This window comes from Elephas maximus, chromosome 2, assembly GCF_024166365.1.
Source record: "Elephas maximus indicus isolate mEleMax1 chromosome 2, mEleMax1 primary haplotype, whole genome shotgun sequence".
Classification (NCBI taxonomy): Eukaryota; Metazoa; Chordata; class Mammalia; order Proboscidea; family Elephantidae; genus Elephas; species Elephas maximus.
Window position 1 is genome coordinate 75712990 of NC_064820.1, and position 27049 is coordinate 75740038.

The window sequence follows — 27049 nt, forward strand, 5'->3', positions numbered from 1 at the left end:
CTGAGCTAAACAATCAGCATTGCTTGCTTAATTAGTGTGGCCCTGGAGAAGGGGATGGGGCAGGTGAGGAGCCATAGAAGAGGGAATGCACAGTCCCCTTCTTGTCTCATCTAAAAACTCAAAGCTCTGCATCCCGTGAATATCTGGGGTAGCAATGCCTTCCCAGACACCAATTAATAATAACTCTGCTTTTTGGTTGGAACCCTGGTGGCATAGTGGTTAACAGCTAGGGCTGCTAACCCAAAGGTCGGCAGTTTGAATTCACCAGCTGCTCCTTGGAAACCCTATGGGAGCAGTTCTACTCTGTCCTATAGGGTTGCTATGAATCAGAATCGATTCAACAGCAGTGGATTTGGGTTTGGGTTTGGGTTTGGGTTTTTATTGTTGGTGACAATAAGAGCTAACATGTGTTGACTACTTATTATTTTGTGCTGCATGTGGTACAGGGATTATTTTATTCAACCCTCACTCGGAAGCAATTCTGAAAGATGGGTATTATTCTCCCCATTTTGCAGATGAGGATGCTGAGGCTCAGGGAGAGGCAGAGCTCTGATAGACACTGAACTCTGACCCCAGAGCTGCAGCACTTGCCCCAATCCCATGCTGAAGCCAGTCACTGCTGCTCTGTGACTGGCCTGCCTGTGCCTTCTGAGTTGTCAGGTTACTTGGGAAGCTGCATCAACTCTCTCAAGCAGAGGGGACACTGAGTATATCAACGCCGACAGGCACTGTCAAAATAGCAGTGTGCTCTGCCCCTGTCAGGCTAATCTTTGCTCTCCATGTGAAAGCTCCAGTCCCTTGTCACTCTGGGCCATCGTCTGCTCTGCTTTCGTGTCAGCCCCTAATGTTCTCCTGTCTCCCCACTATGTGTGTATTGCAATATGATCAGTCTTGGTGTCTATTTACTCGGTGTGGCTTGTTTGGGTTTTGTTTTGAGTGTGTTTTGTTTGTCCCCAGACAAAATCAGATCCAGCCTTTCTACCACATTCCTGTTTGGATGTTCTGCCCTTCTCTACCTTGTAAGTGAGTCATCAGGTAGGGCTGAACCTGGCTGAGGCCATCTGTGCTTCCACTGCCCTCTACGCCTTTCCCCTGTACTTTTGAAGCCCCTTGGACACACCCCCTCTTCCTGCCAGGTAGCTTTTGCCCCCACTCCTGGACCGGGAGTGCCTGGAATGTGTTGTTGTTGCTGTTGTTGTTGGGTGCCAGCGAGTCAATTCTGACTCCTAGCAACACCACGTGACATAGCAGAATTGCCCCATAGGGTTTTCTTGTCTGTAATCGTTATGGAAGCAGATTGCCAGGTCTTTCTCCCAAAGAGCCGCTGGTAGCTTTTGGTTAACAGCCGAGAGTTTTACCGTTGTACCACCAGGGCTCCTAATGGACAGCTGATATATACATGTTTAATGAATGAATGCAGCTCGCAACATGTGGAAGAATGGCACTCTGATAGAGGTGCTGCTATGGTTCCTTTGGAAAGGAGTCACGTGCTTAACTTCAGGATAGAAAGACTATAGCAACTACCTTGTACTGACTTTTTCTGGTTCATCTTAGTCCCACCACTAACAGACACACACTGGCTAGGTAAGAAGTAACCTGGTGAGTATTGAGCTATTCCTACCAAAACCCACCATTTGCATTTAGGGGCTTGGAAGTAAGCTGACCATTGTCTTTTTGTTTTGATTCCTAGCTTTTTGGAGCCAGTGTGACAGTTACCATGTTCATCTTGAATCACTTGTCCACTGCATGTAGGTGGGGCACTGCGTCAGATGCTATATTCTCATTGAGATATAAACCTTCTATTTCCAACTCTGGAGGGGAGAATAAGACCTTATTAAGATTGCCTGGCAAAGACAGAACATGTTATTTATAAACCCACCCAGCTTATCACCAAGAAGAGTGTTATCTTCACAGAGAGAGGCTTTTAAAGATTTCTCTGTTAATATTTGCTTCATCATTTCAGAAAGCCTTTAGCTAGACCTGACCAGACAGTTATTTCTGGCTGGGTACAAATTCTGTTTTCAGAATATTGCTTGGCTCTTTGTTCCTTTCCATCCACACCGCCCACCCCCTAGCCTGACTCATCTCTTCTAGAACCTTCTCTGTCCTTCCCCAAGCCATTGGGAGTGATTTACTAAATGCATTTCCCAGCTAGCTCCCAGACACTGGCTAGAAAGATCATTTTACAGGAACAAAATGTCCCCTAGTTGTAATTGGGTCATAGTCCAGAATTCATTTGAGAATCAGCCATTGGAATGAACAATTTTTTTTTTTTTTCTCTTAGAAACACTGGCGGGGGGAGGGCCTGAAGATATTCATCAGAAGTCATTTTACCCATAACAAAGCTAAGCCGTAATGCAAATGAGGGGTCTAAGAGCAGGAGATCCCCCTGGCGTAGAAAAGGGGATGGGGGAGGGTAGGAAAAGAAATGGAAAGAGGAAGGGGATTTCTCCTCCTCTCTTTATTAATGCAGTTCTAATTCTTGGCCACAGTTCAAAATAATCAGGGCTTGTGCATACAGCCCCCTGTGTGGTCAAGACCTCTTGGTTACTAGCCTTAGGAACAGAAATGATTAGATCTTAGAGTCTGACCTATGTTAAGCAAACTCACACCAGTTTGATGTACCAACCAGAATGGCTAACAAGCCCCAGAGATAAGCAGTTTGCTACCAGTGCATTTTCTCCTTGGAAGCAAATCTGTAAGGGAAGCTGGAGAGCAGCCAGAAAGCTGTGAGCCTGCATTCAGATTAGAGAATAAACTGTAACAAAAGACCCATGCCATCCTGGAGAAATAGGATGGCCCCCGGGCACCCTTTTAACTCAGCACTGAAGTCACTCCTGAGGTTTACCCTTTAGCCAAAGATTAGATATTAATTGTTTAATGAGAAATTAATTTGCTCTGTAAACCTTCATCTAAAGTACAAACAAACAAAAAAAAGACCTGCATCATCAACTGTCTCAGGACTGGACAGGCTCCATCTTTAGGGCTCGCCATTCCCTCTTCTCAACACAGTGTGCATGTTCAAGGCCCAGGACTTGCTTCTTTCACCCTCTCTTTCCTAGGTTTTCCTGGCCTTTTGCCAAACACATTCTTGCTCTAACCATAGTGATATCTTTAAACAGTTAAGAGCCAAAATCAGCAGGCCTGGGACCCATTCTGATTCTTAAAGACGATATAGTATTTCTCTGCTCTGATCCAACATGCATGGCTTTTGTAGCTTAACTAGTAGGTAACAATTTTATTTCTATGTTCTTAGGGATTATTTCAACTCAATGTTTCCACCACCATCCCCAACTGTCGTCCAATTAACCTTTACCTATATCTTCACTATTTTATGCACATATGGGAGGGAGAGGGCAGAATTAGCCTATCTTAGTCCACAAGATTTTTAAAATATTTTAATCCTTTTCAGAAATACCCGTTTCCATTGAGTTAATTCCAACTCATAGCGATCCTATAGGACAGAGTAGAACTGCCCCATAGGGTTTCTGAGGAGTGGCTAGTGGATTCAAACTGCTGACCTTTTGGTTAGCAGCCATGGCTCTTAACCACTGTGCCAAGTAGTAGATATATAAAATATAAAATATAACAAAATTTATGAAGCAATATGAAGAGTCATTTACTAAACTTCATCCTTGATAAAAGCTCCCATCCCCTTAAGACAATCTCAGGTAGATATTTGAAATGTTAGTAATTAGATATTACTAACATGTGAATAGCTAGCTAACACCTCCAATAACACCCTCAGAGATTTTTGTCTTTTAAAAGCGGGTATGTTATGTAGTTATACATGTGCATCTTTAACTGGTAGAATTTCAGGTAGCGTAAGTGGTTCAGTGCTACAGCTGCTAACCAAGAGGTCGGCAGTTCAAATCCGCCAGGCGCTCCTTGGTAACTCTATGGGGCAGTTCTACTCTGTCCTGTAGGGTCGCTGTGAGTCGGAATCGACTCGACAGCGGTGGGGTGGGTTTTAAGTAGCTATTTCACAAATCAGAACAGTTGAGGCGTTATCGTGGGAAGGGTTTCAGATCGAGGCTGACCTTTTGCTTTGGAGATGAACTTCCCTCAGCTTTTTTTTTTTTTTTTATGGCATCTGCTGTTTTGTCTGAACACCAGTCTCAAGGATTCACCAAGCTTTAGGGTTTATCACAACAGTTTCCATGGTAGTGCTAGCAGGACTTCAAATTATGAGGTGAGAGAGGGGCCAGGATGCTCAGGAGAGCGTGACGGCAGTGTTGGCACCTTTGTGCAGTGGGAGACCCCGGCACTAGCTTAACTTGATCTTTCTTCAATTTCTGTCATTTGAGTTTCTCATCTCTTTCCAAATACCCCCATTTCATTTTTTCTTTTTTTTTTCTGTATTGCTTTTCAGAATGAGCTTGGCACCTTGACAATTTAAGCATTTCCCCTTACATTTTCTGTGAATCATTTATGTTTTGTTCCCTCTCCTGCCTTTCTCCTATTTCACCTAGCCTTGATTCCTGGGACCTCACTGCATCAAGATTTTCTTGTTTCCTAGCAACGGCGCTTGATGCTGACTTTGTTAGTCTCCTCCTCCTTAGCTAGCTTCTGGTTTCTCCCCCACTTGGGAAGGACTCTTCTACCTGCTCTGTGGCTATCCAAGCCATGCCTCACCCTCAGATCTACAGCCTCTCTGTATTCTGACCTTTACTGCTGGGTACACAGCGAGGCCCCCGGTACTACTCCTGACCAGTAGAAAGATGAACTGGATGATTTGGTGACATCATGTGCCCTGTAGGTGCCCCAGCTCTGTATCTGACTAAGCGTAAGAGTTCTTAGCCAGAGTAGGGCCAGGAACTTACACCGGACAAGTTATTTTTTAATCTGCACATTGATGGCTGTCACAATAAAAACATAACTGCTGTGGAAGTTGGCTGATGACCTCTGGAGACCTTTGCTGTCCTATTGTTCTATGAATCTTGACCCCAACAAAGCCAACCAGATGGGGACTTCAACCCCAGGGACCAATCAGAGGTATAATTGGGGCTGTATTTCACAAGAAACCTGGCCATTCTCTCTCAGAGGTTAACTGAGATCTCTTTATAACCACTCCACAGGGTTAAAGAGATTCTCTGTCATTTGTTTCCAAGAATCCCAGTGGTTCAGTTAAAAATTCAACTAATTGGACCCATAAAGATGTAAAGAATCTTTTTATTTGCATCTGAGAATTTAAGAAACCAATATTTGTCAGTACCAAGAAATTGGAAATGTCTCCATATGTGAGGTTACTCTCATCTACTCAATTTGCAGACCCATTCAACAAATATTGATTGATTACTCTGTGCTGGGCACTGTGCTGAGCCCCAGAAATGCTACAGTGAATAAGAAAGGCCCAGATCTATTATCACGGATCTTACAGTGAGATCTTCAAGGAGAAAAAACATGATTTTTTCCTAAAATGCTGAAGACTGCACATTCCCAGTGGCCTCTCTTTTATTTATCATACTATGTTTTTGGGCCCTTATCTTATCTCCTGTACTAGATTGTAAATTTCTTGAGGGCAGACATGTTCTCATTCCCCAGAGCCCTCCACTATGCCTCCCTAATACTTGATTCATAGCTCTATTATTGTCCTTATGTCACCTGTGTAACTGCCGATACATAAAACAAAAACAAAGCCAGTTGCCGTTGAGTTGATTCCAACTCATGGTGACCCCGTGTGTGACAGAGTAGAACTGTGCTCAGTAGGGTTTTCAATGGCTAGTTTTCTGGAAGCAGATCACCAGGCCTTTTCAGAGGTGCCTGTGGGTGGACTTGAACCTTAAACCTTCAGTTAGCAGCCAACCGTGTTAACCATTTCACTGGCTAAGGACCCCAGCCAGTGCATACTGAGTGCTTACTGATGCCACACCCCTAGCACACACGGCCTTGTTTACTCAAACAGAAACTTTAAAAAGAAGCTGCTATTATTGATTCCTTTTCACATTGCCCTTACCGTGGCCTACATGGTCCAGTGTGAACTAACCCTTGCTACCTCTCCAGTCTTAACTCCTACCATACTCCTCTCTCCCTTGCTCACAGCCACACTGGCCTCCTTGCTATTCACTGGCCATGTCAAGCATACTTCCACCAAGGGCCTCACTCTTCTCTCTGCCAGGTATGCTCCTCTCCCAGATTGTCACATGCACGTTCCATCAACTCATGCAGCTGCTGTCTGCCCAATGGTTCTTCTTCAGAGCAGTAGTCCCTGGCCTACCTAAAAGAGCAGCTTCCTCCATTCACTATTTGCTTTCCCGGATCTATTTTTCTGCACAGCAGTAATCACTACCTGATATATTAGTGATTTATTAATTTTTAAATGTCCGTCTCATGGACTAAAAATGCCAACTGTACTTGAGAGGGACTTTGTCTGGTCCAGAGCTAGATCCTTAGCATCTAGCCTGGCACAAAGTGAGCACTCAAGAAGCATTTGTTAGATAAATAAACCACAATTTTACAGAGGAGGGAATCAAAGCTTGAAAAGGTTAAGTGACTTAATCAAGGCCACACAAGTAGGAAATGCCAGAGATGGGATTTGATCCCTGGTCTTTTAACGTCAAAGCTTATATTCTTAACCACTATGTGTATACATGGAGCACTGTTGATGGAGTGGTTAAGAGCTACAGCAAGCTACAGCTGCTAACCAAAATATTGGTAGTTCAAATCCACCAGGTGCTCCTTGGAAACCATATAGGGCAGTTCTACTCTGTCCTTTAGAGTCTGATAGGGTCACTATGAGTCAAAATTGACTCGACAGCCATGGGTAGGGGAAATGTCATGGATTGAATTATGTCCCCCCAAAAATGTGTGTATCAGCTTGATTAGGCCATGATTCTCAGTATTCTGTGGTTGACCTCCATTTTGTGATTGTAATTTTAAGTTAAGAGGATTAGGGTGGGATTGTAACACCATCCTTATCAGGTCATCTCCCTGATCCAACATAAAGGGAGTTTACCTGGGATGTGGCCTGTACCACTTTTTGTCTCTCAAGAGAGAAAAGGAAAGGGAAGGAAGCAGAGGTGGGGGACCTCATACCACCAAGAAAGCAGTGCCAGGAGCAAAGCCCATCCTTTGGACTAGGGGTTCCTGCACGGAGAAGCTCCTAGTCCGGGGGAAGATTGAAGAGAAGGCCAGCAGAGAAAGAAAACCTTCCCCTCAAGCTGACACTCTGAATTTGGACTTTTAGCCTACTTTACTGTGAAGAAATAAATTTCTCTGTTAAAGCCATCCACTTGTGGTATTTCTGTTATAGCAGCAGTAGATGACTCACACAGGTAAGTAAGGTGTGTGTATACATGCGTGTGTGTTTTTTCATTCTTTTCCACTAGGCTCTCAGATTCTCCATGAGAACTATTTTTTTTATATATCTTAGGGCCTAAATGCTTAAACAACCTGACACATGGAGGGGATTTCTATAAATCTTAGGTGAGCAAATACATAGTCAGCTGATGGATGATGCTTGGACAGGCAGAGAGAAGCTCAATTCCAAAAGAAAGCAGCACAGATAAAGGCACAGGGACCTAAGCTATACATTGGGAGTAGCAAGGTACCATTCAGTAGTTAAAATACCTTCTTAAATGGCTGACTTATCACCAGGGGCAGCTTAGCATGTGTGGAAAATGAAGTCTACTAAGTAGAATCATTGCACCTTCCTTTTTAATCGTTGGCCCATACCTTGCCTCACTGTGTACATCCAAGTTTAAATGCCTGAAATGCTTTGCTGATCTTCCAAAGATTTCATTATGAAGAGATGGAACGATAGTAAGAATGTGCTTGTTTTTAAAAACAACAAGGACAAATGGCAAATTGATAGCACTATAAAATAGCCACAGGATTTAACATTGTTTCTGAATGGCTACCAGGCAACAGATGCAATGTTGAAGTTTACTGAGAGGGTCTGATGTGAATGACCCCATTGAACTTGCAGGTATCTGAGCAACAACAACAAAAATTGATTTTGTTATCTAAATGCAGAACTCTGGGTTCTCAAGGGTAAATCATGATTTGGGAGAAAGCAGTAGTAGAATAACCAGTTGTTCTATTTGTAAGCACTCACCCCCTTTTTCTTTTTAACATTTTGGCTACGTTGTCACAGTTCTGCCTTCCTCAGTACAGAGAAGGATGTCCAAGGTGTAACCAGAGCCTTCCTTGTGATTGGCCCATGGGAGCCAAGATGGTCAGATTCTCCCAGCTGGGTGGCCACGGGTGTTCAGGATAGGGTCCTAAAATGGGGTTGTGTACACCGAGACACTTCTCTTTTCCACTACGGAAATTTAGGTACTGACCCTGTGTAATTTTTTAAGCTAAAATGCTTGGCACCATTCTCTCCCTCCCACTTTTCCACCCCCTCTTCCCTCGTCATCATCTGGCCCCCCTCCCAAACGCATGGTTGTTGATTTTTGTTAGCTCTGAATCAAAGAAAATGTGCTACCAGATTGGAAGATATTACACCAGGGAAGCAACGTTTCAAAGCTTAATTGCTTGTCTCTATAAAGGTGCCTTCGAAATTGAACTAGTGAGTTTTTCAGCCTGTGTAACACTTTTCTCTTTCTCTCTCTAAGGGAAGATTGGGAGTATCTCCTGCTACGGGATTGCAGAGGAGGAGGCAGCCATCTTTCTCTTGCTTACTCAGAACCTCCTCTGAGCAGTGATGGCCCTGCTCAAAGGTCTGCTGAATGGAAAGAGGCAGGAGATGTTGGCCCTGATGAACTGACACTGAGAGAGGTGTGGAAGGATGGACACTCTGGAGACCCCATTTGAGTACTGCAGGTGTGCATGCCATGGCTCGGCCAAGCAGCCCCTGGGAAATTTTGAGCGTTTCTGTTTGGAAGAATGCCCCTCCGGGTTAATAATAAATTAATTATCACCTGGGACAGATGTAAAGAATAGGGTAATATTTTGAGAAAGGATGTGTTTCATCAGACCAGCAAAACCAGGGAGATATATTTGCCAAGACAGGAAAATGGGGTAAATGGTAACTTCATTCATAACTGGTAGAAATGTGAATTGTTACAGCTATTGTAGAAGGCAATCTGGCCACAGCTATTAAACCACAAAAGCCACCCGCTCAGAGAGGCCTGTGCTGACCATCTTATCTACAATAGCATATCCTCAGAGTCTCTCTCATGTACCCTGGTTTATTTTCTTCATTTTATGTATATATATATATATATATATATATATATATATATATACATATATATATATATATATATATATATAATTATGTTATATAATGATTATATTATTGTATATAATACATGAATACATATATGCAATTATATATAATATACATGTTCATGCATTTTCCCATTTTTCTATTTAATGGCAATCTTTGTATTATCAATTTATAGGAATTTTCTAATACATTCTAGATACTAAATCTTAGTTGATTTTGTACACACACACACACCACTATACTGAGGTATAATCGACATACAATAAGCTATGCATATTTAAAGTGTACAATTTGATGAGTTTGGATATATGTATACAACTATAAAACCATCACCACAATCAAGATAATAAACACATCCTTCAGCCTTAAAAGTTTTCCTGTGACCTTTTGGTATCCCTCTATCCCACCACTTGCCCACGGGCAACCACTGATTTGCTCTCTGTCACTACAGGTTTGATCGCATTTTCTGGAATTTTATAGATATGAGATTATACAATTTGTATTCTTTTTTTTCTTGCTTCTTAGCATAATTATTCTAAGATCCAGCCACCGTATGTTGTTTGCACTGAAACGTCATTGCATTTTCTTGCTGAGTAGTATTCCAGTGTACGAGTGTGCCACGATTCGTTCATCTACTCATCTCTTGAGGGACATTTGCATCGCTTCCAATTTTTGTCTGTTACAAACCAAGTTGTTTTGAAAGTTTGTTTACAAGTCTTTGTATGGACACATACTTTCATTTCCCTTGAGTAAATATCTAATAGTAGAATGGCTGGATCATATGGTAAATTTAATATCATGTTTAACATTTTAAGACACTGCTAAACAGTGTTCCCAAGTGGATGCATGATTTTTACATTCCCACCAACAGTGTATAAGTGTCCCAGTTCCTCCACATCAAAAGAAGGTGTAAAAAAATATGTACAGTTTAATAAAAGATAATTTTAAACATTGAAATGGGCTGCACCCATCACTGGGCATAAGAAAGAGAGCATTACCAGGAACTTAGAAGTCCCTTGTCCTCTCCCCATCTCCCCATCATACCCCTCCCTTCCCGCCAGAGGTAACCAGTGTCCTGAATTTTGTGTTAATCAATTTCTTGCTTTTCTTTATTGTTTAACTATCTACAGTACAGTCCCTAAACATTGAATTATTTTGTTTTACCTGTTTTTTTATTTTTTAAAAAATGCAATCAAATCTATGGGGCTCGCTTCTTTCACTCTGTATTATGTTTTTGAGATACAACCATGCGATTTATGCTCTATCTTCAAAACATATGAAGCAAAAATTGACAGAACTAAAGGAAAAACTAAACAAATTCACAATTACAAGGAGAGATATTAACACACCCCTCAGTATATGATGAAGTAAAATGATGAAGTGAAAGAGCTGAACAGAAGATTTCAAACAGCAGCTCCAAAAGACAAAGTAAAGTATTATAATGACTCTTGCAAAGACCTGAAGATGGAAACCCAAAAGGGAAGAACACACTCTGCATTTCTCAACTGAAAGAACTGAAGAAAAAATTCAAGCCTCAAGTTGCAATATTGAAGGATTCTACAGGGAAAATATTAAATGGCTCAGGAAGCATCAAAAGAAGATGGAAGGAATACACAGAGTCACTCTACCAAAAAGAATTAACATTCAACCATTTCAGGAGGTACCATATGAGCAAGAGCCAATGGTACTGAAGGAAGAAGTCCAAGCTGCACTGAAGGAATTGCAAAAAACAAGGCTCCAGGTATTGATGGAATACCAGTTGAGTTGTTTCAACAAACGGATGCAGCGCTCGAAGTACTCACTTGTCTATGCCAAGAAATTTGGAAGATAGCTACCTGGCCAATCAACTGGAAGAGATCCATATTTATGCCTATTCCCAAGAAAGGTGATCCCACCGAATTTGGAAATTATCGAACAAAGTAATTAATATCACACACAAGTAAAATTTTGCTGAAGATCATTCAAAAGTGGCTGCAGCACTATATTAACAGGAAACTGCCAGAAATTCAAGGCAGATTCGGAAGAGGATGTAGAACCAGGGATACCATTCCTGATGTCCAATTGATCCTGGCTGAAAGCAGAGAACAGCAGAAAGATGCACCTGTGTTTTATTGACTATGCAAAGGCATTCGATTGTGTGGATCATAACAAATTATGGAAAACATTGAGAAGAATGGGAATTTCAGAATACTTAATTGTGTTCATGAGAAACCTGTACATAGACCAAGAGGCAGTCATTGGAACAGAACAAGGGGATACTGTGCTGTTTAAAGTCAAGAAAGGTGTGTGTTGGGGTTGCATCTTTTCACTGCACTTATTCAATCTGTATGCTGAGCAAATTAACTGAGAAGCTGGACTATATGAAAAAGAATGTGGCATCAGGATTGGAGGAAAACTCGTTAACAACCTGTGATATGCAAATGACACAGCCTTGCTTGACGAAAGAGAAGAGGACTTGAAGCATTTACTGATGAAAATTAAAGACCATAGCCTTCAATATGGATTACACCTCAACATAAAGAAAACAAAAATCCTCACAACTGGACCAATAAGCAACATCATGATAAATGGAGAAAAGATTGAAGTTGTCAAGAATTTCTTTTCACTTGAATCCACAATCAATACCCACGGAAGCAGCAGTCAAGAAATCAAATGACACATTGTATCCGGCAAATGTGCTGCACCCCTTTAAAGTGTTGAAAAGCAAAGACGTTGCTTTAAGGACTAAGGTTGCCGTCGAGTCGATTCCGACTCATGTTAAGTGCTGTGGCTGCTAACCAAAAGGTGGGCAGTTTGAATCCACCAGGTGCTCCTTGGGGATTCTATGGGGCAGTTCTACTCTGTCCTATAGGGTCGCTATGAGTCAATGACTCAAGCCATGATGTTTTCAATCGCCTCATATGCATGTGAAAGCTGGTCAATGAATAAGGGAGAATGAAGAATTGATGCTTTTGAATTACAGTGTTAACAAAGTATTGAATATATCATGGACTTTCAGAAGAAAAAACAAATCTGTCTTGGAAGAAATACAGCCAGAATCCTCATTAGAAGTGAGGATGATGAGACTTCATCTCACATACTTTGGGCATGTTATCGGGAGGGATCAGTCCCTGGAGAAGGATGTTGTGTTTGGTAGAGTAGAGGGTCAGTGAAAAAGAGGAAGACCCTCAATGAGATGGATTGCCACAGTGGCTACAACAATGGGCTCAAGCATAACAACAATCGTGAGGATGGTACAGGACCAGGTAGAGTTTCATTCTGCTGTACACAAGGTCATTATGAGTCGGAACTGACTCAACACCCAACAACAACTCAGTAATTGATAAAAGAAGTAGATTGAATATTCGCCACAATATAGAACAAATACTTGCCATCTATAGCCGGTTAGCCAAATCCTGCCGTCCTGTTTGTCTATGTATTGTTTATAGCTAGTTTTGCACTACCGCAGTGAAGGTGAGTAGTTGGTACAGAGAGTCAATGGCTCACAAAGCTGAAAATAGTGACTGCATGGCTCTGTACTGAAAAAACTTGCTGAGCTCTGGTATAAATGATGTGAATAGCCCAGTCAATCAACTTAATTAATATAATCATTGCTTATAAAACACTCACCCAACAATTAAGGAATTCACATTCTTTGCAAGTGTCCATGGAACCAGGTGGACCATGTGCTTAGCCATAAAACAAGTCTCAATACATTTGAAATGACCGTATGTATGCTTTCTCGCCACAATATAAGTAAATTAGAAATCAATAACAAAAACGACATCTAGAAGATCCCCAGTTATTTGGAATTTAGCAACACATCTCTGAGTAGCCTGTTGGTCACAGAGGAAATCATCAAGGAAACTAGAAAATACTTTGAATTGAATTCAAATGACAGCACAGCATATCAAAATTTGTGGGAGGCAGCTACAAAAGCTCTTAGAAAGAAACCTATAGCTTTAAATGCTTGTATTGGAAAACCAGAAATATATAAAATCACTCATCTAAACTTTCTAAAAAATTAGAAAAAGAAGAGCAAATAAGTAGAAGAAAAAAACATAAAGATAACAGTAGAAACCAATGAAATAGTAAGCATACAAACAAAGCCGCAAGTTGTTTCACTGGAAAAGGATTAATTAAAAGATTAATTAAGATTATTCTGAATTCAGAATGAGATGTATAAAAGAGAGAGAGAAGGAAGAGAAAGGGTAGGGGAAGAGGGAGAGGGAAGGGAGGGAGAGAAAACAAAAATTAACAATATCAGGAATGACAGTCCAACTGGCTTTGAAAGGAAAATAAAGAAATATTAACTGGACTTCATCAAAGTCAGAAGCTTCTGCTGAGACGTTCTCCAGTCTGAGGCATATTTATTTTCTACAAAGGATTTGTAACTAGAACATTTAAAGAACTCCTTAGTATTCATAATAATAATAAAACTCTATACAGAAATTGGCCAAAGAGTTAAATAGACAAGTTACAAAAGAAGATATGCAAATGATCGGCACATGCAGGAAAACGTGCTCAGGAATAATAGTCATCAGGGGAATGCAAATTAAACTGCAACGAGATTCCCTTATCACACCAGGTAGAATGGCTAAAACCAAAAGACTGACAACATCAAATATTGGTAAGTATGTTTTTTTTTTTTTTTATGTATATTGCTGGTACAATCCTTTTAGAAAATTGTGTGGCTCCTTCTCAAGAAGTTTAGTATACATCTATCACAGAACCCAGCAATTCCATTTCCAGGTATTTACCCAGAGAAAGGAAAACATGTGTCCACAAAAGCACTCGTACAAAAATATTCATAGCAGCCTTACTCAGGACCACCAAACTCTGGGAAAAACTCCCGTGTCTATCAGCAAGAGAAAAGACAAATTACCTTCATAAATGCAATCTGCTCAGCAATAAAAAGAAATACGCTACTGAAAGCTACGACAAAATAGATGAATCTCAAAATTATTAGGTTGAGCAAAAGAAGTCAGACATAAAAGAGTCCAGACGGTCTGCCTCCATATATACAGAGTTCGGTCTAATTTATGGAGACGGAGATCTGCACGGCGGTCGCCTCTGGGCAGGGGCAGGGAGATGGCTGGGACGGGGCAGGAGGGAACATTTTGGGGTGATGGAAATGTTCTACATCTTGAGTGGTGTGTGCATTAAATGGATAGATGTATTGGTCAAAGCTCATTATGTACATCCTGTGTGCACTTCACTATGTGCAAACTTTACCTTAATTTTTAAAAAGAAAATAAAACATCTAGTATCTGCCATGTATCAGGCATTGTTCCAGATGCTAGGGACTCAGCTATACACAAAGTGGCCCCCCAAATTATATACATATATTCCTCTCTTGTGGAGGTTAATTCTAGGTTATACTTCAGATGCATAAATAAAATTCTGATGTGATGAATTGAACCTCTGCAATCACGGGTTTCCCTCCACCTGGCATGTGACTTACACACACAGCTCAGGGTGTCATACCTCCTCCCCCACTAGCCATCTTATTGCCCTGGTGGCAGGTGCTCTCAGGATGTGGAGGCAGGCCAGCCCACCTGGTTGGGAAGTGATGCGTTGGTATTTGGGATTCCCTGTGGGCCAAGATGTGCTAACTGAACTGAAAATGAGCTCTGGAAGAAAACCCTCTGGGCCATATTTCATTTCTAAATAAAGCAGGATTCATTCAATTACACCACTTGAATGGGATTCAGGGGCAGAGGCTGGGGGTGGGCAGATGGTGCCAGGGAGGTGGCAGTGAGGCTGCCTTGGAACCTGCGATTCTGTCAATCTGCAGGCTGGTCCCCATGCTGACCTATTAAGAGTGTGATTTAAAGAGCACACACATATGGCTGGCTTGAAGGGGTACCTGGAGGCATATAGGCCTGCTGCTAGGCCAACAGTCTAAACCCAGGTAGCCTCCTGGGCAACCCCAGCCATCCTAGAGGTTGCCCAGTCTGTTGTAGCTTTAGCTAGACCCCTGGTTTTCCCTCCCTCTGGTTTCATCTCACTTTGATGCACCATATGACTTGAAAAGTAAGAAGTTAGGAGTGTGAAGTGTGGTGGCCTCCCTTCCTCTGCCTGGGTTAGCCTGAGAAAACTACTCCATTGTATGCCATTGTAAAGGCCGAATACCAAGGTGTGAGTATGAGTATATTGGGGCGGGAGCTGCTGAGGAGGGTAAGAGTTTGCTGGTAGGAATGAACAAGATGACATTCAAGGTTCTTTCTAGACCTCTAAGTGTGATGTTATTGGATATTTTTTTCTACTGAGAATCTGACAAAAATTTTTTAGTGCTAATATTTACATAATGATTTATATTTTATAAGGCACACCTCTTACAATAACCACAGCTAGCTTTAACTGGTTGTGTTTTTGTGCCTGGCTGTCGTAGGCAGTTCCTCCAGAGGTAGATCCTGACACAAGAATTTAAGTGCAAGTATAACATCGGGAGATGGAGGAAAACCGGAGGGAGAGTAGGAAAGTAAGACAGAGAGGAAAATGTAGTCAATAAAAGGTGTGTTATTGAGCCAATGCCACTGCGGAAACATGAGACAATCGCCTCAGAGTTATCCTACCCAAGAGGCAAGGTTGCTGTTGCTGTTGCTGTTGCTGACTCATGGAGACCCCATGTTCCATAGAATTTTCAAGGCTGTGACATTTCAACAGCTGATGGCCAGGCCTGTCTTTCAAGGTGCCTCTGGGTGGATTCCAACCACCAAACTTTCCGCTAGCAATCAAGCACTTAACTGTTCGTACCACCCAGGGACTCCTTCCAAGGGGCGGGCAAGGTTACTGGGGTATTTTATGCACCAACTATCAGACTGGAATCCCTGGGTAGTGCAAATAATTGAGCACTCAGTTGCTAATTGAAAGGCTGGAAGTTCAAGTCCATCCGGAGGCACCTTGAAAGAAAGACCTAGTGATTTACTTTAAAAAAATCAGCCATTGAAAACCCTGTGGAGCATAGTTCTACTCTGACATACATGGGGTCTCCAGGAGTCAGAACTGACTTCATGGCAACTGTTCTTTTTTTTTTTAACTACCATCAGACATTGGTTGAGTGTTGCTCCTTGGGGGGACATTCATTCCCTGGCACACTTGGCCTGGACTCAGAAAAAGCTTCCAAGCAAAGAAATGCAGGCATGGCAGCTGGAAGTCGAGCTGGGGTTCGCTGAATTAGTAATTCATGTGGGCCCTGACCACGTCTGTTACACAGTGCTGTGCTAAATGCTTTATATGCATTTTGACTTAATATTCATAGCAGCTCTATGACTTTGGTAATATTATCATTACCTGTGTTTTAAAAAGAGGCAACTGAGACTCAGCGACTAAATAGCTTCAAGGTCAATCTGATGAAGAGCTGGGACTTGTACCAAGGCAGTCTCTCTCCAGAGCCCACCCTCTTACTACGTTATGCTGTTTTGTGTTTCGTACTCTCTTTAACTATGTAATAAATGAGAGGCATTTTTCTAGTGTCTTATGAAAAAGGAAATAGAGACTCCCAGGCATCAAACAACTTGCCCAAATTTTTCCATTAATGCCCTGCTTGGCTTTGAACTTTATATTTCTTCTTTGCCTGCCTTCTCACCCAGGACTCTGGTTTCCCTTTTGCTCTAGTCTTTGGAGGGTTTTATTTATAATTCCCCTGAAATGGGCTCCCCAAAAAAGCCATTGTCCCATCTAGCGAGATTTAGAGCAAATTGCCTGGGCTGTCCTTTTCTTCGGCCTCTTCTAGGGAGAATATAGCTGATTTACTTGTTTTCAATTTCTAAACCTGCATTAGTTTGCTTCTTTCATCAAACAGATTAGACCTCTAGTATTTGAAGATGGGTCTATCAAAGAAGATGCATAAAAGGCTCAATATAAAAATTAAAGTATTTAATTCAGGGTCAGTATAAAAATTAAAGTGTTTAGATCAGGTACTCAGAAATAGATACTTTGGTCAGAGTTAATTACAATAAGCTAATCATTTTATGGGCTTGAATCCAGTTCCCCTTGAGCTCAGAGGAAAAGTGCCTACTTGAGTATCTAAGACCACCTGGTTTGGCCCAAGTATCCCTGGAGAAGTTCTGAGTCACACCTGCTTAAACAGCAGACAGGAAGAATTTGTTCTACATACAGAAGCTCAGTCTAGAGGAGCAAGAATTCTGACAAGGCCAAAGGAAATCAGGACGTGCTATATATGTAGAACATTCCCCCCAAAATGGCCCAAAGAAGGCTTTGTCCATGGCTTGAGCTTTTCCACCTAACCAGTGGGGACCTAATTCAGCTCTCCAAGTTTCTGTCCACTGGAGGTTGACCACAGGCCTTAACATCTGGATGTTTGGCTTCTCATCTCCACAGGAAGGAGTGTTAGCTACCGAGGTTCACTGCTCAGGTATCCTATCAAGAGAACCTACTGCTAGGAGGGTAGCTAGCGGATAGTTTTCACTACTGCAAATTCAATCATCAGTGAGTTCACACTGAGGTCATGCTTTCCCTGGTCTGATACCAGCTAGGACTGAGCAAACCAGGGATACTAGATTCATGACATTCCTGTTAAACGCCTATGGGGGGCATTCTTTGCACTGGGACTCCCCGTTGGACTAGCTGGGGCCTTCTCAAATCTACTCCAGCCTGGGAGTCTCCTACTTCCTTTCTTAGCTCTCTCCTTTCACAGGTGTCAGACCTACATCATGTTTTGAAGGTAATTTCCACCCACTCTTCCACTTCTTCCCTTCACAAACATTTCCCAATAAATCTCTTGCATATCTAATTCTATTTTTGTGCCTGCTTCTTGTAGGATTCCAACTGATACTGTTGGTATGTAGAGTGGGGCTTGGAGACTAGCTCACTCACCACACAGCTACTAGCCCTGCATAGCAATCTGAAGGCTCTCCCCACCTACCCCTGCTCCTGCTCCTGCTCCTGCTCCAGCTCTCCTGTACCCACCATAAAGGTGTCCCTTCTGCACATTTTATTCCAATTAGCTTCTGCTTCTCAGAGGACCCAAAGAGGCACAGAATGGCTCAGAAGTGATAAATATAAACTTCCTCCACTAATAAATAAATAAAACCTTCCACTGCAGTGTGGAAAAGTGAATGGGAAAAGCTTTCGGATATCAGCTTTCTGGACATTTTCAGAAATTCAAGGAAACAAGAATAAGCATCATGGAGAAAATCTTCAGTCCAAAGCGATTTTTGAGCATCTCCATAATTTAAAGTTCTATTAACTTGTGTGAAAGCTCTTACACTTGTCAGATTGAATTCATGTTCTCCGCCATGATTTGAAAGTTTCTCTCCTAAGTGGCAGAGGACGATAATTGAACTCATGGTTCTGAATTTTGATTGGACAAGAAGTGGTTCAAATCAGGTGTCTCTCCAGTCTCTCTGGGATCACCAAGGGCAGCACTCCCCTTGCCTTACAGAGGATGTCCTGAAAAGGCATTGACGCGATGCACTTTATGGCTTGCCTTTTTGATAGGCTGCAAACCATCTCCATACCCATCTCCTTGTTTCCAATTGTGCACGTCTCAGGGAAGGGAAAGAGAGGCTTTGCTAGGAGAAGTATTCCTTCTTCTCCATAAAGGGAAACAGATATAAACAAGAAGGAAGTAATTAACTGCTTGTTGGCTACTTGACACGGCCTTTATTTCATCTGTCACCACTAGCCAGTGCTTCAGTAGACCGAGAGAAGCATAGCACTCTTTGAAGGGAAACATTCATTCATCCATTGAGAGAGTCATCTGGAGCTCCAGATTTCCCCTGTCGCTGTATTTAAGCCCAAGAAAAACTGCATTTTCCTTGTCTCTGCTTTTTCCTAAGGGAGCTGGGAGGCTGAAGCCATAGCTGTGGCTTTGACGTGGTCAACTGTTGTGTACCATAATAGCAAATATTTATAGTTTACAGAGCATTTTACGTACATTTTTTTCCACATAGTCTTCATTTTGCCTGAAATTCTCCCAGTAAAAGTCATCTTTTGGGTGAAGGCATCCTATTAAAATGTCCCCCAGAATGGTAGGCATTTTGTGAAAATTGGTTCCATGAAATTGAATTGATTGTAATTTAGTTGCTTATTTCTCTGTCTTCACTGGTCTGTGAACTGCTTGAAGGCAAAGACTGTGTCTTTTGTCTCTGTATGTCCAGAGCCCAGTACAAGGCTGTATGTGGTAGGAAATCAATAACTATTTGTTGAATGAATGAATGAGTGCAGCATCCAGAGCCATAATACACCAGCCAGAATGAATTTATTGAATTATCTAGAAAACAACTGTCTTGGTCATCTAGTGCTGCTACAACAAAAATACTAGAAATGAGTGGCTTTATTGGACATAAATTTACTTTCTCACAGTTTAGGAGACTAGAAGTCTGAATTTGGGACACCAGCTCCAAGGAAAGACTCTCTCTGTTCCCCACTGGGGGGAAATCCTTATCTCGGCTTGTCTATCGTTCTTCTCAGCATTCCTTGGAGATCTCCATTCGATATCTATGTTTCCCCCATTCATGCTTGCTTGCTTGCTTCTGTGCCTAATCTGCTCTTTTATATCTCAAAAGTGATTGGTTTAAAACACATCCTGCACTGATATGGCCTTATTAATATAACAAAGAAAACCATGTTGCCAAATGGGATTGCATCCACAGGTGTAGGGGTTAGGGTTCACAACACATATTTTAGGGGGGTACAGTTCAATCCATAACAGCAACACAGGAAAGTGAGAGGTGAGACCTTAAAGAATGAGACCCAAGACCATTTTATTAGTGGGAAGTAAGAGGGGTAGTAATGATTGGACCTATAGGAGGATTAATGCTCAGGAAAATCAGAGCCCATGCAGTGAGACCCAGAGGAATGTTCTAAGAGTACCGGGCCATGAAGGCTGGCATGGAAGATGGCAGGGGAAAAAGAAAGGTTGTTGCAAGACCTCACCCTAATTTCTGCTCTGCCTCTGCTTCCACCTTTGGGTCAGGTGAGCTGGGCATTAGTATTGCTGGAAGAGCAGGAAGCTTTCCATGATTCTCACTCTTGCCCTTGACTCTGGCAAGCTTAGTTGCACACAACCTTAGCAAGCACAGCTTCCCTCAGCTGCTATTCCCCTTGCTCTATGTCCCTGCCCCTACCTTTTATGTGACATGGGCTCATTCCAATAAACTGTTATTCCTTGAAGGTGACAATAATGACTTTTGGGGCTTTTTCTATAAAAACAAGTGACCAATGCTCATACTTGGAGACTTCGTGAAATGCCTCACTGGTCTTGTCAGTGCATAATAATGCAAACCCACAACGGTTCGTTGTGTAGTGGAGGCGTTCATGTGGGTCACCTGCACCTTGGAATGGAAACCTCTTATTCCTTCTGAACAAGACAGAAGCCTTGGTTGGGGGCAGAAGAAAAAAGTGCCAGTGTAGGGTATCAATGAATTCCGCTGCAAAAATTACCAGAGTCTTCTAATTTCTGTGCCTCCCCCAGTTTCAGGTCCTATAGCAGTATTCTGCATATGATAAATACTCAACCATGTTTATAGAATTAATTAAAGATTCAGATGAACTGTGAGGCAAAACAGAGTTCAAAAAGCCTGCAAATATTTGCTGTTTGAAATTTTATTATAAGCAAAAAGGAGGTTGAATGAGTAGATGAATAAATAATAAAGGCCCCAAACAGGATGACCCTAGTCATTAGAGCTCTCACAACTCCTGCACCCTTCAAGTGTGACCTATAATGATTGTGATTACCTGTACAAGCATTTTGGTACTTGTAGAAGGAGTTGGTGTCAGCCTAGGTGGTGTTAATTTGGAATAACAAGGAGAATAACTGTTACATTGATCTCAACTATGTGAAACGAACAAAGAAAAAATAATGCATTGACAAGGTGCGAGACATTGATGGAGAAAAATATAAGACTTCATTGGAATAAATTGCAGAAGATGTTTAAATATTAAAGATGGTTTAGATTTAAGTCTTTAATTTCTGAATAAATGGGGAGATATGCCAAGCACATTGATGGGAAAACTCAGTAACGTTAATAAATAATTCTCCCGCAATTAATTTGTAATTTCAATAAAATTCTGATTCTTTATGTATAAAAGCAAACATCCAAGAAAGAATAATCTTGAAGATGAACAAGACTGGGTCAACATGAGGTTTCTATCAGACCATGTTGTGCAGTAATGAAGTTGTTTGCCAATTCACGGCCGCTGTCTCCTGGGATTCAGACTAAGTGTTCTTTGAGGATGAAGCATTATGGGATTTGGTAGTCAAGAGTAAGGCTATCAGAGCATATTGGTTATTTTATGTGATCTTGGGTTATAGCTGAAGAGAACAATTCCATCCCAAGGTTGCCACGGCTGAAAGCAGATAGAGAAAAGTAGGATCAGTAAATTGGAATTTCCCAGGTCCAGAATAAAACAGTAATCATACATTTTACTGAACTACGTAAATAAAATTCTCTGTTTTACAGCCTTTCTGTGAATAAGGTAAGTGTTTTGCTTTGGAAAGATGGATAACTTCATAATTGTAAGAGGGCTATCAAAGATATTGGAGAACCCTTCATATTCCTTAGAGCCACTTTCTACTAGACTCGACTCCCCAATCAGATGAAGAAGAACGGAGAGGGACAGTTTCCATATAGCTTTTATTTGTCAGAAGTGGGCATGGTCATTGTTATGGATTGAGCTGTGTCCCTCAAAAATATGTGTTGTAAGTCCTAACCTCTATGCCTGTGGTTATAATCCCATTTGGGAATTGGTTGTCTTTGTTAGGTTAATGAGGCAGGTTAGTGTAGGGTGTATCTTGAGTCAATTTTTTTTTAAATACACAAGAGATTAAATGCAAGCTAGCAAGCAGAGACAGGGGAAAAGAGATGGCAAACCACATGAAGCAGGAGTTCAGAAGAGACAAGGACCTTCTTCCAGAGTTGACACACAGAGAGAAAGCTTTCCCTTAGAGCCAGCACCCTGAATTCAGACTTCTAGACTCCTAAACTGTGAGAAAACAAATTGTTGTTTGTTAAAACCACCTACTTGTGGTATTTCCATTTGTTATGCCCCCTCAAAATGTATGCCAAATTGGCTAGGCCATGATATCCAGTATTTTGTGGTTGCCCACCATTTTGTGATCTGATGTGATTATCCTATGTGCCATAAATCCTAACCTCTATGAATTAGAGACCAACATCTGGGCAGACACTGGGGGTGCCCATTGTCTTTTTCCCAGGAGCACTTTGGAACACAGCAGGATGCACAACACTTCTGCTGACAGAGCACCACATGACCTTCATTTAAAAGGTCATGTGTCCCAATTAATATTTCTAACATAATCACATTTCTTTTTATCTTGCTGCAATACGAGAGCTCATAAAACCAATTTTTCCACTTCCTACTAATTCCGAAGTATAATGGTATATATGTGTCTCTGGGTGGTGCAAATGGTTAAAGGCTCTACTAGTAACCGAAAGGTTGGTAGTTCAAATCTCCCCTTAATTATCTCAAAAGAAAGGCCTGGTGATCTGCTTCTGAAAGGTCACAGCCTTGAAAACTCTATGCAGCACAGTTCTGCTCTGCACATATGGGATTATCATGAGTCAGAATCAATTTGACAGCAACTGGTTTGGTTTGGGATTTTCTTTTTTAATGGTACATATTGTTCAAATTAATTATGAGTTCAAATTTAGAAGTTTCAATTTTCTTATTGATGCTTAATTCCTGTGTGTGGTGCAGTGTTATTGCTTAATATGGCCCTCCTAGCCATAGTTTTTGTGACTCCCACACAATGATTGGGTGGGACTATGCATTTATGGTGATTGCGGCCCACCAAGGGGATTGGACAGCCTTCTAATATGCAAATAAGGTGCATGGAGTCCTAACAAGGGGATTGGTCAGTTTTGTCATTCTGCTAGGCTTAAAAAAGAGCCAATCCCAGAGCGAGGTGGAAGGGGAGGGGCATGGACTACCACCAAGAAGAAGAGATGGGAGTGGAGCATGTCCTTTGGACCTGGGATCCCTGTGCTAAGACTCTCCTAGAGCCAGGAGATACAGAGCGAGAGCTATAACACTGAAGATGGTGAGGCAGCAAGAAACAGTTGCAGAGAAACGGCAGCAGCAAAGGCAGCAGATCCAGGAGACCCAGCAGAAGGCCAGTAGGAGATAGTGCATTGGGCTTCCCAGCCCACAGATCAAGAAAGCTGAGCGCCTTAGGGCAGGGGTTTGCTGGTGGAGTGGGGTGCCTCCGGGCCCTTATCAGCAGAGTTAAAAGAGCTTTGTTAAAAGAGCCCCAGCAGGGCAGGTGCCAAGGGGCTAGAGAAAGGCAAGCCTGCAGGCACGGCTGAGAAGAGGCTGTCCTGACTGAAGAACTAGATCCTTAGCTTCCTGAACTTGAATTGTAGCCTGTTACTTCAGTAATAAACCCATAATCATGAGTACTGGGTGTAAGTTCTCTGTGGCCATTGCAACAAATATCAAACCCAGCTGAGAACTAGAGAGTGCCACGGGAGGGACAGTTGGAGTCAGAATTGGTAAACAGGCTGGAGGGTGGAGGCATGTCCATCCTCTGCCTCATAGGAATCAGCCACCCTTGGGCTGTTGATCCTGTTTCTCCTTCCCCCTCATGAAGTTAGAGGTCAGATGGTGCTGTCACGCCATTTTTACAGTGTGCAATTCCAGATAGTGGTCTCCAGTCAGCATCATTGAAGCCCCCCAACAATCTAAAAGACAAATGGAAATCATTACATAACTTCAAAGGAACATCAAAGAATACACCAACACAGAAAATCTAACACCTCCGATAGAATCTCATACCATTAGACAAGAACGGTACAAGCCAAAATACAGACAATATAAGGCTTTGAGGTTTTGTTTAACATTATTTTTGATACTTCGATTTTTGCACTCACGAATGCTTTTATCAAACTTCTATCATGGTCAGCTTTAGTGATAGCCTCTAGGTTTTTTCTTTTTTTTTTTAATGGAAGATTAAAGTTTATTTCTGAAAAGAGAAAAGTGTATACAGGAAAGTATAGCGTCTTTCTCCTCATGCACTACTTCTGTAATAAAGTTCCAAGTATAAAGTTTGAAGATATTTACCAGGATAAACTTTTTTAAGAGCTGATCATTCACTATGTGGTAGACATTTTTTCATGGAAAACATATACTGTGAACTAAATATATTCTTAAAGCTTACAAGAAGTTTATAGAAATTATGTATTAACAGAGAAGGCATTATATTTTACTGTAAAAAAAAATTGATACAATTTTGTGTCTTTAAATGTTCAATTACTTGATTTAAACAGGAGAATGGAAACAAAACAAAACAAAACAGAAAAATCATCAAGACAGGCCTGGCTTTAAGATTTTTTGTATTCAGTTTGTTCTACTTTCACACCTCCAATTAGCTGGTACACGTAAGTGACAACTGTAGAAGCCTGGATGTCCATCAACATGAATGAAGGAATAATGTTTGTTTCCAAGGCATTAGATGCTCCAGTGGCAGAGCCTGGGTTAATGTAAATTTATTTTCATGCCCAAATGCTTCAAGTTTGTGTGTGTGTTCTGAAATAAGAACACTCACATCAAACTCCTCTGCAACAGGGCTAAGCTGGCCATATCTCCCCAGCAAATAACTTGATGTCCATGGATCAAACCAATTTTGAACTGTCCAACAGTCACAACTTTCTGTTCTGAATAATTCAGATTTCCATCAAAGTCTTCTCTCACAATAGGAACATCACGAGCTAGAGCCTTGAGAGAGTCCTGTCTTTGGTGCAAAGGTTCCCGGTGCAGAGAATGTGCTGAATCTTTCCTGGCATCAGCAGTTTTTTGAATTTAGCTGGCAAACTGTTGCAGCAGTGCAGGATGTGCAGATCTCCCAATACCAACACCAATCTGTGCCCAGCCACCCTGTTACTGGGCTTCACTGAGGTACAACAACCACCACCATCCTGATATCCTCTAGCTTTTTAAGGTCTTTGAATAAATATAGAATTTTAAGGCCTCAATCCTGTACCACTTAAACTTTAAAAAAGAAATCAATAAGGAATGTAAATGGATTAAATGCCCCAGTCAAGAGACAATGGCAAATGGATTTAAAAAATGACCCATCAAAATGTTGCCTCCAAGAGACATACCTTAAATACAGAGACATAAATAGGTTAAAGATCAAAGAATAGAAAAAAATATATCAAGCAAAAAGTAACCTAAAGAGAGCAGGAGTGACAATAATAACCTCTGATAAAATAGACTTTAAGTCAAAATCCATTATAAGAGAAAAAGAGGGGCATTATATAATGATTACAGGCTCAATCCACCAAGAGGACATTGTTGTTGTTGGTGTTGTTGAGTTAGTTTCAACTCATAGTGACCCTATGTACAACAAAACGAAACACTGCCTAGTCCTGCATCATCCTCACAATCGCTGTTATGTTTGAGCCCATTGTTAGAGCCACCGTGTCAATTCATGTCCTAGAAGGTCTTCTTTTTTGCTCATCCTCTACTTTACCAAGCATGATATTCTCCTCCCAGGACTGATCCTTCTTGATATGTCCAAAGTACGTGATACAAAGCCTTACCATCCTCGCTTCTAAGGAGCATTCTGGTTGTACTTCTTCCAAGACAGATTTGTTTGTTCTTCTGGCAGTCCTTGGTATGTTCGATATTCTTTGCTAACACCATAATTCAAAGGCATCTGTTTTTCTTCAGTCTTCTTTATTCATTGTCCAGTTTTTGCATGCATATGAGTCAATTGAAAATGCCATGCCTTGGGTCAGGATCACATTAATCCTCAGAGTGAAATCTTTGCTTCTTAACACTTTAAAGAGGACGTAACCATAATAAATATTTATGCACCCAATGATGGAGCTCCAAAATACATACCACAAACTCAAACAGAGTTGAAAAGAGAAATAGTTCTACAATATTAGAGGGAGACTTTAACACACCATTTTTGCTAATAGACAGAACAACTAGAAAGAAATGCAACAGAGATACAGAAGATCTAAATAACACAATCAACCAACTCGAATTCATAGTCATATACAGAACATACCACCCAACAGCAACACAGCACACAATCTCCTCCAACGCACATGGGTCATTCTCCGGAATAGACCATATTGTAAGCCACAAAGCAAGCCTCAATAAATTAAAAAACATTGAAATAATACAATGCATCTTCTCTGATCATGACACTATAAAACTAGAAATCAGTAACAGAAAGAACAAGGAAAAAATTAAATACACAAAACGGAATAATACCTTACTTAAAAACTATTGAGTAATGGAAAAAATTAAAAATGAATTTGAAAAATTCTTAGAATCAAATGAGAATGAAAACGCAACATACTAAAACCTTTGGGACACAGCAAAAGCAGTGCTCAGGGGAGGATTTACAGCAATAAATGAACACATCAAAAAAGAAGACAAGGCCAAAAATCAATAGTTTAACCCTTCAACTAGAAAAAACAGAAAAGGAGCAGCAAAAGAAGTCCACAGATACCAGAAAAAAAGGAAATGATAAAGATCAGAGCAGAAATAAATGAAATAGAAAACAGAAAAACAATACAAAGAATCAACAAGACTAGAAGTCGGGTCTTTGAAAGGATCAATAAAATTGACAAACCACTAGCAAAACTAACAAAGGAAGGAAATGAGAAGATGCAAACAATCAAAATAAGAAATTAGATGGGTGACACAAAACAGAACCAAGTGAGATAAAAAGGATCATAACAGAATATTACAAAAAAATTGTATACTAATAGATTTGAAAACCTAGAAGGTATGGACGAATTTCTAGAAACACACTACCTACCTAAACTAGCATAAATAGAGCTAGAAAATTTGAACAGACTCATAACAAAAGAAATTTAAGATGTCATTAAAAAATTTTTTTTAAAACTCCCAACAAAAAAAAGCCCCAGCCCAGATGGCTTC

The 27049-nt window shown here is 41.1% G+C and overlaps 1 pseudogene; it reads right to left on the reverse strand.

Moving 5' to 3' along the window:
• Nucleotides 1-24468: 24468 nt before the first annotated feature.
• Nucleotides 24469-26214, reverse strand: LOC126066549 (vacuolar protein sorting-associated protein 29-like; annotated as a pseudogene).
• Nucleotides 26215-27049: the final 835 nt, after the last annotated feature.